This window comes from Dipodomys spectabilis, unplaced genomic scaffold (assembly GCF_019054845.1).
Source record: "Dipodomys spectabilis isolate Male_0828 unplaced genomic scaffold, ASM1905484v1 ptg000497l, whole genome shotgun sequence".
NCBI classification, from domain to species: domain Eukaryota; kingdom Metazoa; phylum Chordata; class Mammalia; order Rodentia; family Heteromyidae; genus Dipodomys; species Dipodomys spectabilis.
Window position 1 is genome coordinate 91,360 of NW_024871174.1, and position 14,704 is coordinate 106,063.

General features: G+C 39.2%; 1 pseudogene; it reads left to right on the forward strand.

The window, feature by feature from the left end:
- The window catches only part of LOC122098968, a 50,455-nt pseudogene extending 36,995 nt beyond the window's left edge, over positions 1–13,460 (forward strand).
- Positions 13,461–14,704: the final 1,244 nt, after the last annotated feature.

Genomic DNA, 14,704 nt, shown 5'->3' on the forward strand with positions numbered 1-14,704 from the left:
GTGGTGGCATTGATCAAGGCATATTGTATTCATAAATTGCTTTGTTTAATGACAACTGTGCTATGTAAAACAATAATTTAAAAAATCATGTTCCTAAAGTGATAAGCAATTAGAAGCAATATTATGAGAATTTGCTCAGATGATCTCTATGGTCCATAAATAAGACTTTTTTGATTAGGATGAGTTTTAGAACAACAGTAATTGTACAGACTATATTAAGAAAATTTAATGATTTCCAGCTATTTAAAATAATGATTGCTGGATATATGGCTCAAGTGGCAGAGTGATACCTAGTGAGAAAAAGTGTCAGATATTGAATTCAAGTCCTGATCTCAAACAAAATAAAAACAATCAAGAAAAGTAGGGCAGTTTATTGGGCACTGGTAGCTCATGCCTTTAATTCTACCTTTAATTGGAAGCTGAGATCTGAGGATCTCAGTTCAAAGTCAGCCTGGGCAGGAAAGTCTGTGAGACTCTCATCTCCAATTCACTGCCAAAGAAAGCTGGAAGAGGTATAAGGCTAGACTACAGTGAAAAGCTCTGGGACAGAACCAAGGTTTTGACTTCAAGCCTTAGGATAGTGCATATAAATACACAAAAGAAGTGAGGCACTCAGGTTTTGGTGAAAATTCTTCTATGTGCTGGTAGTTTGTTGAGGGGGAATTACAGTGTGAAAAGCAGTGTGGATATTTGGTGATCCCTGGTTTCTTATCCAGGAGCTGCAGTGCAGTGTGTAGAAGACAAGTCTTTCTTCAGAATTTCACTCTCTTGGATGGATTCCCCAATTTGCTCTAAGTTATTGAAAAGTAGAACCGAGTTAGGGATATATTTTCATAATATGTCAGAGTAACGTTTCCTAGATTTTTTTGTTTACCTTAAGATCTTTGCAAATTATTTTTAGTAAATCTGAAAAATCTAGCAATTGACTATTGTAAGTAGATGAGTTTTTCAGTTCAGGTGATCAAATAGAACATATTGTATTGCAATTGAGTGCTTTCTTTTTTAAAATTACATAATTACATCTTCTGTAATTAATATAAATAAATGAAACTACTGGAATATTCTGGATCTTGGCTATGGACCGGTGTTTGTAACCTAAAATCAAGAATCAGAATATTGTAATCAAACATGAGACACTCCCAGTTTTATAAATAAAGTTGTATTTGAACCTAGCCTCATCCTTCCATTTCCACGTTAACTTTTGTATGTTCTCATGATGCAAGGCAGAGTTGAGTATTTATTATTGAAGACCATATTGGTCCACTCTTTACAAAACATGTTTGTTGACCCTGTCCTAGAATATTACAGCACACTCCTAGTGAGCATGTGGATACTATGCAAGATGTTTAACATATAGTTGGTCTAGAGGATGTCACTGGAATATTTTTTTAATTTTTATTTTTGTTATTTTTGTTGTAGTTGTTGTTGGGGAAGGGGGATCATCATCAAGCTTGAACTCTGGGCCTGGGCATTGTCCTGGAGCTTCATGCCCAGGGCTAACACTTTATCATTTTGAGCCACAGCTTTACTTGTGGGGTTTTGCTGCTGCTGCTGCTGCTGCTGTTGTTGTTTGTAGATAATTGGAGATAAGAATCTCAGGGACTTTCCTACCCAAGCTGGCTTCCACTCTTGATCCTCAGCTCTCAGTCTTCTGAGGAGCTTGGATAAAAGCTGTGAGCCATTGATGCATGGTTAATTTCTTTTTTAAAATTTGATAATTTTTGTTTTCATCTGATTTCATATTCTATCAAAATATGTGTGGAATACCTTTTTCCACAGACTCAAGTCTCCTATCACTCTTTCCTGGGGGCTGTCCTGCAAAAGCGCCCTCAACCACTATGAACTCTATGAGGCGCCCTTATGGCAGCTGAGTGTCCAGGACAAAGGTGGCAGAGGAGGCAGTGACACCTGGGGATTGGGCAGGGGCAGGGCATACATAGAGGAAAGTGAGTACTGCTTGTATGGGCAGCCTCAGTTCAGGAGCAGACAGCCCAGGGTGTTGATGTCGCGGGCAGCCCTGGGGTCTCTGTGGGCTGCATGGAGGTAGCAGTGGTGTTGCTGCTGCATCTCCTTGCCTGCCATCACCTCCATTGTCCCTGCAGCGCAGGGGCATGGGCTCCACCTTGAGCGAAGGGGCTTAGGGCAGCCGCTGGCCGGCCAGGATTTTCTGCCAGGCCTCTTGCTCATCCTGCAGGCAGCCAGAAATTCACACAGGCCACCCAGATGAGGTCGGCATGTGTACAGTCACTGACTGTCTCCCTGAGGCGCTTGACCTGGTGGAGAATCCAGTCCTTGGGTGCTCAGCTGGCAGCGGGGGGCTCAGGCTGCTGAGTAGCATCTGGTACTCCCAGCTGCTGGGCAGGGCCCAAAGACCAGACCTCAGGCAGCAGCTGCAAGGTCGAAGCACTGGGCAAGGTGTGGTGCGATGAGCCAAGGTGCCCAGGTCACTGAGGCCTTGCTGTCTGGTCTCCACTGCCAGCTTGGAGGTTCACAGTCTAGTGGCTGCACCCTGCTGCCGTATGGCTTTCCAAGGACTCTAGCCTTAGCAGGGTGCTTGGCACCAGAGGCCTCATTTGCAGCCCTCCTCCTTTTCACACTGCAGCAGAATTGTGGACCATAACAAGCTGCGCTGACCCGCCCCATTCTGCAACTTCGGTGTTGGAGATGCTGACCTGTGGCCCACAGATCCTCACAGCAGCGGTCTTGAAGCCCAGGAGGCAGTGCCCTTGGCACCCCATCTTGGACAAAAGGACCAGGTGTGGCAGAGGCCAAGTGGCCGGAGCGGCCTTGCACATGATTTAAGTACACTTTATTTGGGAGTATACTGTCTTCTCAATATGTGTAACATATTAGTTTTGTTAGGTGAATAAGTGGCCATGTCTACATTGGTATTATAAAGAGAATGTACAGAGGGATTAAATTACATGAGTCAGATAATGAATACATTTCCTTTTGTATAGTGTCTTCTTTTCCCTCCCTCCCTCCAAGCCCCTTCCTCCTATTAATTGAATATTTAGGGAATTCTCTGAGGAAATATGGACTAACGTACAATAAAATCTTTATGACAGTAGAAGCTTGACCCAATCACATTAATTTTTTTGTAGAATAGAGAAATCTATTTTCTGCAATGAAGAAACAACCAAGAGCTAACCATGGAGACTGGAGGGAAGTTACTGGGCACCCTAACCTGGGCACTAAGAAGATCAATCAGCCTGAAAGGATGCCTGAAAGAACACAGAATTGCAGCTGGGTGAGATGGTCAAGCAGGTCCAGAGCATTGTAGAGGTGACATTCACTTACTTTTCTACTGATGATATTCACATACCATCATAGTTTTATTTGCTTTATAAAAGAAAGGAAAGTTTAGAAAGTTCAGCATTGGGAATTTTCCAATGAAAAGGCAGGGCTTACTAACAATTATGTTGTGCTCAATAATAATACAGTATGGAAAAAGGATCAGTGTAGAGTATATAAAAACTTTAAGTACTGTGAAGATACTCTTTTATGAATCATGAAACTTGGTCCATGAAGCACAAATCTAATTTTATATGTTTTACAGTCCTGGGATATAATATATACAGTAATACTGGAGTTTTCTGCTATCATTAGAAAAGGTACATTTCCACATAGTGAAATCCTGCATGATTTAGAACTAATTAAGGATTTTTTTATTCTGTGTCATTAGTAGAAAAATGATTGTTTTGTTTGGCCCCAAATAGCAAATTATTCTCAATGATTATGAACTATTTTGAACCTAATTCGAGTTCGTTTTTTTTCTGCCAGTTCTGCTGGGACATGAACTCAGTGACTGGGTGCTGCCCTGTAGCTTTATAGCTCTTGGCTAACATTCTACTGCTTGAGCCACTGCTATAGTTTTTTGCTGGTTGGTCTTTTACTGGTTGGGATAAGAGACTTATAGACGGTTTTGCACCAACTGACTACAAACCATGATCCTCAAATCTCAGCCTCCTGAGTGGCTTGGATTACAAGCATGAACCATCAGTGTGTGACTTGTTATGCTTTTTCATAGTAAATTTTCTCAAATGAGCCCGAAAATATATCAATATGTGCGTCCATGAATGAGTGAATACATTTATTTCTTCTGTGAAGTAAGTCATAAACTAAATAAGATTAAATAGTTTTTTTTTTCAAATCTGAGAACAAAACCCAGGGCCTGGCACTTGCCAGCAAGTGCTCTTCCATTTACCAAAATCCACAGCACCAAATTAAGATTCTTAACTCTGAATAACCCAAGATTCAGAGACTCAGTGGAAGCTAGTTAGTTGACTACTGAATAGAATGAAAACATAAATCACTAGTTGAAAGTTCATGAAGGCTAAGAAAATGTAGGCTCAGACAAATAATTCCATTCCTCTTCTCTCTGCTTCCTGCCTTAACCATTTTTTATCCAGTCCTAGGGCTTGAATTCAGGCTTTGGGCATTGTTCTGAGCGTTGTTTGCTTAAGGCTAGCACTCTACCACTTCTAGCTTTTGCTATTTATATCTTACTGAGGAATCAAACTCAGGGCTTCCTGGCTGCTAGGCCAGCACTCTGCCACTAAGACACATTCTCAGCCCTCACTTTTTGTTTTTGAGACAAAATATTCAGCTTCAGCTCAGGTTGGCCTGTGTCCATTGTTTTTAGTATTAATTGACTGATGAGAATATGCAATGTACAGCTTCCTTGTATCAATGTCTGCTATCTAATTGTTTCTTGATGTAGGCCTTTAAGTTAGGTAGTGTATGGTTTCAGTTCCTCAGTTTCACAGTGGATAGAATACCAATAGTGAGAGAAATATGTTTTAAAAAATCTCCTGCCGGGCGCTGGTGGCTCACGCCTGTAATCCTAGCTACTCAGGAGGCTGAGATCTGAAGATCGCGGTTCAAAACCAGCCCGGGCAGGAGAGACCGTGATACTCCTATCTCCAATAAACCACCAGAAAACCGGAAGTGGCGCTGTAGCTCAAGTGGTAGAGCGCTCGCCTTGAGCTGAAGAGCTGAGGGACAGTGCCCAGGCCGAGTTCAAGCCCCACGACCGACAAAAAAAAAAAAAAAAAAAAAACTCCTGAGTGAGGTCTAAAATGTCATAGCATGAATTAAATCTTGGATGTTAATGGATTTTTTGTCTACCCTTTTTATAATTTATTGGTTATTAACAATTTTAATTGACATTACACAGGTAATATATGGAGGATTTACAGTTACTTTTGATTGATTGAATGAATTAGAGTGATCCCTTATCTATGGAGGGAGTCACATTCCAGATACCCTCGACATAGATGATAATCCTGGAGGTAGCAATAATTAAACTGAAATAATCACAAGAAACTGCATTTATTTTTTGTGCTGGTCCTAGGGCATTAATCAAGCCCTCACTGCTGTCCCAGCAGGTTTTTTTAAATTTTAAGTATGACTATTACCTGATGATTTTAGCACATAAGAAAAAAATATACTCATGATGCTGAGATATAAAGACTTCTGATTGAGCCCCACTTGGCCTAGAAAATGCGTGGGACACTTCTCTCCCCAAAAGAGATGGAAGTGGTTCTGTGCCTCAAGGGGTAGAGGAACAGCTTTGAGAGAAGAAGCAATAGCATCATGTCAATTCACTGAGTTCAAGTCTCAGTATTGTTATACATACACCAGAGTGTGTGTATAACACACACACACACACACATACACACACACACACACACACACACACACACACACACACACACACACACAAGAGAAAAAAGAAAAGGAAAAACCCTGATAAGGTAATTAAGACACCTAATGTGATAAAGAGGAGGAAGCTTGAGGAATCATTTCTGTATTATTAGATTATTAAACCACAATCTACAGGTAATTTAAAGTATACAAATATAGCTGGGTGACCAGAGTTTCATTCTTGTTAATCTGTGAGTGTGTATGTGTATGCATATGTGTGCTCACATACCCTAGTACTAGCGCCTGAATTCAAGCCCTTATTCACTTCCTTAACTTTTTCTTTCAAGGTTGATGCTCCCCACTTGAGCTACATCTCTACTCTGGCATGCCTGTAACTCTAGCTACTTAGGAGACTGAGACCTGGAAGATTGTAGTTTGAAGCTCCCTAAAGCAGAAAAGTCTGTAAGATTGTCTCCAATTAACCAGAAAATATATTGAGAGCAGAGGCATATCTCAGCAATTTTTCTGAGGTAACCTTGGACCATTTCTTCCTTTATTCAGTGCTTATGTAACATGCAGAGTCATATAGCTGCTTAATGTATTCAACTTATACACACATATGAGCATGTATATAATTTTATAATATGCACATCAAGAGAAAATATACATATTTTTGTTTTTATGATCAGTCCACATATCTACTAGAAGGTGTGGATTTCCTCTCTCACCCACTGCTGTGCATATGCTATTATTCAATTATCCGAATATCTTTCTGTAGGACTCTATGTGTGTACCCAAGCACGTGTGTACCTAGATTAAACTCATTTCCTTGCACTTGTTAGACAAGTGTTAGACAGCTAGCCCTGTTTATAACAGTTACTTTTGAATGAATATCATGGATTCCCTAGGTTGTGTTAGAACGCAGTGTTAGAATGCCTCTCATACATACCTGGAAGCACTTATTGATTGAGAATGGGATCTTTTTTTCCCAGCTTTGGGGCTTGAAGTCAGGGTTGAGCACTGTCCCTTAGTTTCTTTTGCTCAAGGTTAGAGCTCTACCACTTGAGCCTCTTTTACTGTTTGTGTGATACTGAGGAATCAAACCCAGAGCTTCATGCATCCTAGGCAATCATTCTACCACTAAGCTACATTTTCAGCCGAGACGGGGATCTTGATAATTGTTCCCTATGCAATCCTGAACTCTGGTTTCCAAGTAACTATTTTACAGGGGTGTGCCACTACACTAATTGTAATTTTTAAAATTTTATATATTTCATTTTCTCCTTTTTTATTGGTAGTACTGGGCCTAAAAGTTGTTCATCCTGTTTATCAGAAATGTTTCTAAGGGAAAATTGGTTTCAAGAATTATTCTGGGTGTGTTTTTGTTTCTGTTTTGTGCTGTGCTGAAAGATTTATTCCTGGCTGGTGGAAATCTCTCATGGTGGGTGGTGAGTAAGCTGTGGAGCATTGATAGGGTGCTATGTGTTACCTTGTTTGTCTTTTAGATTTTCATTTAGATGTGTTGTTCCTCAAAATAATTCCTTTACTAAAGTAGGATTGTTCTTTTATTTTTGAGACCTATTGTAGCCCAGGCTGATCTTGAACTCATGATGTTCCGGATCAACTTCTTGAATGGTAGGATTACAAATGTATAGCATCACACATAGCAGGAATGTTATGTGATTAATACACACTTCTACTCAACTGCCTTTAGTTTGATACCATGGCCAGTGTTTACAAAGTATTGTTCTATATTGGAAGATATCTTTAGAAAGCATATCTTGCTCTAGGTAACTGAAGAATGTAAAAGGGTAGTGGTATGCATAGTACCTAATTACACAACATTCCAGAGCAGGCCAAGAAGACTGTTGGGAAGGACAAAGGTAAAGAGTAGTATGAATTATTATCTTGGGCTTGGAGTACAGTGATACAGGAAAGAACGTATACAGGTAGAATCCTGTGAGGGTTGTGGAAGTAGAACAGGTATTTTCCAGGTAGATCAAATGTGAGAATGTCCAGGAGGAGGGACCAGCATTTTCTGAACCTTGGAGAGGCAGAGCAGCAGAGTACTGGATGGATGGAAGCAGAGTGGAAAAGAAAACAGAATACTCTTTGGGAGTTTGTATGTTTACTAATTTATTGCTTGCATAAAGCATCAACCCCTACCAGCAACAGAGGAAGCTGCCCATCCCAGCCCCATGTGTGTGCTGGAATGGGTGGGGCTACTGAGAAAGTAAGATGTGGAAATTCAGAACACACCTGAGCCTGGGTCATTCTATAAATTCACTGTGGAAGAGTGTACCTAGATTTGCCACATATGAAATTACACTTGCTAGGGAAGCACGAAACTGACAGACCTTTTAATATTACTTAATTTTAAGTAGATTCTTGTAGGTTTTCCTGGGCTGTTGACTGTAGCCCTGCTAGTTATGCCTCCCATACAAACTGGAATGACAGATGTATGCCACTACATCTAGTGAATACTGATTGAGATAGGTTTCTTGGTTAAAAAAATATTTCCTTGAATGGTCTTGAACCATATACTCTCATTGTGTCTTTAAAATGCCACTGAAGAAAAGGTTAACAATGTATCCTTGTCCTCAAAAGTTAATCATGCCTCTAACAAGGATTTGCCTTCTCAAAGCAGGGTAACACCTCACAGAAGTGTTATATCAGAAGGACAAAAGTACAACCAATGGGCTAATCACCAGGCAGCCAGAAAGAATATGAGCCTGGCTTCTCTTGGCTGGGAGATCTTTATCTTTGTAACAGAATTAGGCTTTACTTTTCTTTTTTAAGGTCAGTTAGCAAAAGATCAATACAAAAATGAACAATTTGCATTGAGCCTCCTATGTAGAAGATTCTAGTGACAATATCTCCTCATGGGATTTGAGAACCCAGTCTTTGGTGTGACAAGCTTGGTGGGCTTCAAGAAATGCTTTCTATACACACAAAAGCAGAATCTGCTTCCCATGTTCCCTTGTAAGACTGTTACACTTGTATGGGATTTTAGAAGTCAAACATATATTTGAAATCCTGACTTTCACAGCCAGTTGATTTACCAGTTTCCATTTTATCTTCTTTTTTCAATGTTATGACAATTTCTTAGTAAACAAAGTATATAACAATGGTACCCAAGGAAACTGAAATACAATAATAATTTTCCACTCTCTATATTTGTATTCTATCACTATCTTATATTCAATCAATAATTATCTGATAGCCTTCAATGGCTTTGTCAAAGACCCCAGTGGCCTAAACTTTGCCCAGTCTGTGTCAACTCCATTCTTCATGTTACCTGGCTTTGCTGTAGCATGTGGGTCCCAATTATCTTATCACCTTTCCCTGCTCAAACTTTTTGGTTATTTCTTCCCTTATCACCCCAGCTTCTTTGTCCAGGTGAAGAGGTCTCTAGGCACATTTGGACATACTGGAGGCTCCGTTGGTTTCTCACTTCCCTCCATCTGCACTAACACCAGTAATCTTTCTGGCCACTTGGCATTAAATGTTAACTACATGATACCAGATTTCCATTGTGTATGCCCAGCCAGGCCTTTCCCTTCTACTTCACACCATGCATTAAGATGAGTGAAATGTTTTTATTTGCAGGGAAATAGATAGAAATGGAGACTATCATGTTGAGTGATTTTAAGCCAGATTAAGAAAGATAAAGGTCACATGTTTTCTATAATATGTAAATACACAATCTAAAAGATAAACATGTAAACACATAGAGAATCATATATAAATACATTTATAGAATATGTCTATATGTTTGGAAATTTTTGAGGGAATTTGTAGGATTAGGGAAGGATAAATAAATGTTATTTGGCATCTGTGCATGGCAATGATGACAAAGGTATCTCACCGAAATCCATTGAATATTGAAGAGGAAGCTAGATGGGGAAAGGGAGAGTCAGGCCATCAGTATGACTAAAATTACTCAATATGAGTTTGTAAAATTTTATGGTGAAATTTCTTAAATAATATTGTTATGCAATTTAATTAAAATGAGATATAGGAATGCTAAAAAACTATTATATGTGTGTTTTAATGGAAGTGAGAAGGACCGAGAGGGCAATGGTGGGAAAACATGTTCAAAATAGGTAGTTTTTTAATACATGTAAAAATGAACAACAAAGCATGTTGACATTGATTTGAGAAAAGTCTGTAGATGTGTGAGAGTGATGGAGGAAATGAGTCTCATAAAGATACAAATCAAATCCTTGGAAGAATGTGTGCTAATCAAAAAGTGAGAAAAAATTACTACAGATTTATGTGCTATTTTTCTTATCTCATATGCTAGTACATCTTTTTTTAATTTTGAAAGAAATAGATTTGTTTGTATATAAATATCATAATTCTAATCTAGGATTTAAGATTTTGTCCCCACTCCATCTACACAACCATATATTCCGTTCCCAAAAGAATTCCATTGTCAGATATATATTGCCAGAACCGTTCCCATGCATGTACAAACTTCTATGTCCATGAGTATAAAATACATACATCAAATGTTACCAATTATATCATATATAGGTTGCTTTTCACTTGATAGAGCAACCTGTGGTTTTCACTCTATATGTCAAGTTGTACTTAATCAGTCTATACATGATCAGTGGCCATTTCAATGGTTTTAAATTATTTTAGACACATCTCATTCCTGCTAATGTCTTTCCAATAGTGAAGCATAAGACTATCAGTGGAGCACAAGGAAAGTAGCTACACAGTTTCCCATTCCCTCCCCTCTCCTGCCATTCTAATTTGTGATAGTGACTGCCAAAGAAGTATGACTATAAATTCTTTTATAAAATGCAGGACAATCTGCCAAGTAAATAGTCCCTTTTAAGAGAATGTGAAAATCAGTGGGAGTTAACATTTGTGAGCATTAAATGTTGACATATGACTGAGTTTTCTAATACATAATTAACTTTCTGTGTGTGTGTGTGTGTGTGTGTGTGTGTGTGTGTGTGTGTGTGTGTGTGTGTCTGTATGTCTGTGTGTCTGTGCGTCTGTGTGTCTGTGTATCTCTGTGTATATGTATGTATTTTCTGGACCTGAGGGTGAAATCAGAACCTGAGTGCTGTCCTGGAGCCTTTGTACTTGAACTACAGTTCCATTTCCTATTTGTAGTGTTTAACTTGAGATTAGTGTCTCAGGGATTTCCCTGCTTGTCCTGAGTTGGATCCTCACATCTCAGGCTCCTGAGTAATTTGGATTACAAGCTTGAGCCACAGATGTCTGGCCATTATCTCTCATTGGTTCTCAGAATGACACTTTTTTTTTTTTTGCTGCAAAAACTGGCAGTGGCCACTTCATTGGCCTGGATAGAACAGGAGCATCTTCAGAGATTGTGTTTGGGGCCTAAGTGAAATGTAAATAATATCTTCCCCACCAGCTAATATGTCCTCCTCACTGTCTAAATAAAGCTTATAAATTGAGAAATTTGCTCTCAAACTTGAATTTCTTTTAGATATATTGTCTTATTATTGTACAAAATAATGGACTCCATTATATTTTCCTATATTCATACTACATATTTTGATAATATTCACCTTCATTACCCTCTTTTGCCTGTTTCCTCCCATGGTTCCTTCTTGTTTTTACATTTTTCTCTCTCTCTCCCTCCCTCTCTCTTACTCTCCCTTTTTCTCTCCTTCCCTCTCTTTCTCTCTCATTCTCTGCTTGCCTTTCTGCTAGTAGTTGCTTTACACTTTCTACCTGTATTCCCCCTTTTAAGCAAAGCCTCAAGTTCTGGGTTTCTGCTTATTAATTGGAATTAAGAATTTTTGCCAGGCATCGGTGACCCTCACCTGTAATCCTAGCTAGTCAAGATGCTGAGATCAGAAGATTGCGCTTCAAAGCCAGCCTGGGCAGGCAAGTGCATTAGACTCTTATTTCTAATTAACCACCAGAAAACCAGAAATGGCTATGCGGCTCAAGTGGTAAGGTGCTTGCCTTGAGCTGAAGAGCTGAGGGGTAGTGTCCAGGCCCAGAGTTCAAGCTTCACGACTTACCAAAAATTAAAGTGTTTCCATAGATTTTTCTTTCAAACCATGATAATAAATTACCTTTGTTCATGTAGATAATATAGGAATTTAGTATTGTTGGGTTATTAACAACTATTTAAATTATTTTTGAAAAATCATAATGAACTATGCTTTATGAATCTCATCTTATTCTGAAATATTACAAAAACAGTAGAGTTCTTCTATAGGGTCCCAATGTAATAGGAAGCCCTGTTCTATATCAGAAGTATCTATCAACCATTTCTTTCTCCTGTACCTTATCTTACATCTATTCAATTATTATTTTTATTTGTCAATTATCTTTCAGTAGTTGTACAAAGAAGTTGCCATATAACAAAAGCAGTTTATGAATACAGTGCATATTGATTTGTGCCACACCTACAATAATCACACCCCTCTCTGACCCACCATTCCCTTATTTTTCTTAGTTTTGCAGTATAGACAATGAATTCCTTTTCAGCAAATTAATTTAGTTTATATTTATTTATTGTCAGGCATGGGGTTTGAACTCTGGGATTGGGCATTATCCCTCAGCTGTTCCACTCAAGGTGAGCACTCTACCACTTGAGCCAGAGTGCCACTTCCTGTTTTCTAGTGGTTTATTGGAGATAAGGATGACATGGAGTTTCCTGCCCGGGCTGGCTTTGAACTGAGATCCTCAGATCTCAGCCTCCTGTGTAGCTAAGATTACAGGCCTGAGTGGCCTGTGCCCAGCTGATTATAGTTATTTTAAAGAGGCTGTGTAGAGGGATTTCATTTGCATAAGTCAGATGAGAACATTTCCTTTCATACAGCATCTTCTATTCCCTCACTTTCTCCCAATGAGCTTGACTACATTCTGCCCCTTCCTCTCTTCATTTGTCTTCCCTTTCCCCACCCTCTTCTTTGATGTACCCAGTTCCTTGCATTAATATTCTCAGGCTTTGGCCTAGACTTTCTAAAGATTATACTATTTGGGCCACATTGGCAGCAGCGATGGTGGAGCAGGAAGGCTCCCACAATGAAGCCCACAATTACATGCAAGTTAAGCTGCATGGAGAAAGGCAGCCAGTATGGGGCACACCAAATGTACTGGACCATCTTCTTCAGGTACATGTCCCAGAGCAAGCCCTCTGAGGCCCAAGAGCTCATGTGCTCAGGAGCATATTTTTGTTCTTCCCTCATGGCCAGCAAAACAGCACAGCAGAGCTGTCCATGCAGGTGTTGGAGTCCCTGAAGTAGGCAGAAATGGATGTAGTGTCTGGTTTGGGTGTTGAGTTGATGGACCCCTTCTCCAGAGCCCTGAACTGTTCCAGTTGGGGTTCCTGGAAACGGGGCCACCCTTAGCTCCTTCCATTTTGAGCCCTGACCCTGTGGAAAGAGCCGAGCTACTGGGAATCTTGATACTACTTTCTACACTCTACAGTCAGTGAGGGCTGTGCCAACATGCTGGTGGAGGACTCCACGGCCCACAGCTTCCATGGCAAGTGGACATACTTGTGGCTCAGGCAGTGCTGCAGTTTCTCTATTAGAAAACAAAACCAGGTCTGTGGTCTTCATCATGTATGCACAGAAGCAACATCCATCAAGCACCGGCCACCCTCCATCCAATCCCTGCTCCACTTCATCTGATTTCTGCTGCTGGCTGTGGATGGCGGCAAGCTGACCATGTTCATGGTGCTGTGAGAGCAGTGCCAGCCCTCCCTGTACAGGCACCCAATACATGACAAGTAGCTCGACAGGACAGAACAGGACAGGAGAGTTCTCCCTCAGGGTACATCCCAAGCTTTTGTCTTCCTATAGAGGCACTTGGCCACGTCCTGGCCTCCCTTAGTTACTCTATCAACTACAATTTTTCTTAGTTATGCTCTATGTATTAAAAACTTCCTTAAAAACAAGTTATGCTATTCATGGATTTCATATTCACAGCTCTAAATACTGAGATGCCTAAAATATATCATTCTGCTTTGAGTAAATTCCCTCCAAAAGGTTTTCCAATTCAGAAGTATATCTTTAATGGATTTTATAAAACCTTTCAAATGTTATACAAAAAAATAAGGACTAAGTAAATGAACGATCAAGTAGTTAATGATTAGCAGACTCAATGTCCTGAAACAATTCTCCTTAATTGCTCAGTACGTAGAGTATAATTCCAGACGAAATTCAGACAGATTTTTTTTATGAGAAACTTTTAAGAGGGCAAATAGTATTTCCTCACTTTCTAAGGAAATATTTTTGTAGAATCAAAATGATCTCTTCAAAGTTTTAGGAAAGTCAATAATAAATTCATCAGTACCTAGAGTTTTATAGATTGCAATGCATTTAAATGTAAATTAAGAAAATTTGTGTAGATTCCATTTTTTTTCGTTCTTCCTTAAGTAGGTTTGATAGGTTTCATCTTTGAATAAATCATCTGAAGTTGTTTATTACAGAACTTTTAAATTTTATAACGGTAGGATTTCTGATAAAGTACTCATTTGTTTTGGTTATTGGCAACTGGTTTCTTCTCTGTTTTGTTATTTTGTATTTGATCAGTCTTTTAAAATATATATCCATTTATTGATCTATTCAGACACAGCTTTTATTTTCATTGATTTTCTCTGCTGTGTTCAAAAGCAGGGTTTTTTTGCCACTTAACAAAATGATACTTAAATATCCATAGAAAAGCAAAAGAATAGAATAGAAAAATAAGAGTATCAGTTCAAGCTTACTCAGTAAGCAAAGAGCTGAGGATTTTGTTTCAAAGCTAGCCAGGGGAGGAAAATCTGTGAGACTCCTATCTCCAACTAAACACCAAAAATGCTGGAAATGGAGTTTGTGGCTCAAGTAGCAGAGCACTAAGCTAGAATTACATATGTGAATTCCCAGTGTCCTGGTAAGTTGTGTTTTTTTTTTTTGAGGAGTGTAAATGTGTACAATTTTTAAGTCCTTAATGTAGCCTACTGCATGTATTATGAAGTTACACATGGTCTGATCTACTGTGCATATGGTAATCACTGAGATTTAAAATTCTGTCTTTCTGAACATTTTCCAATTTTCTTCTTTGA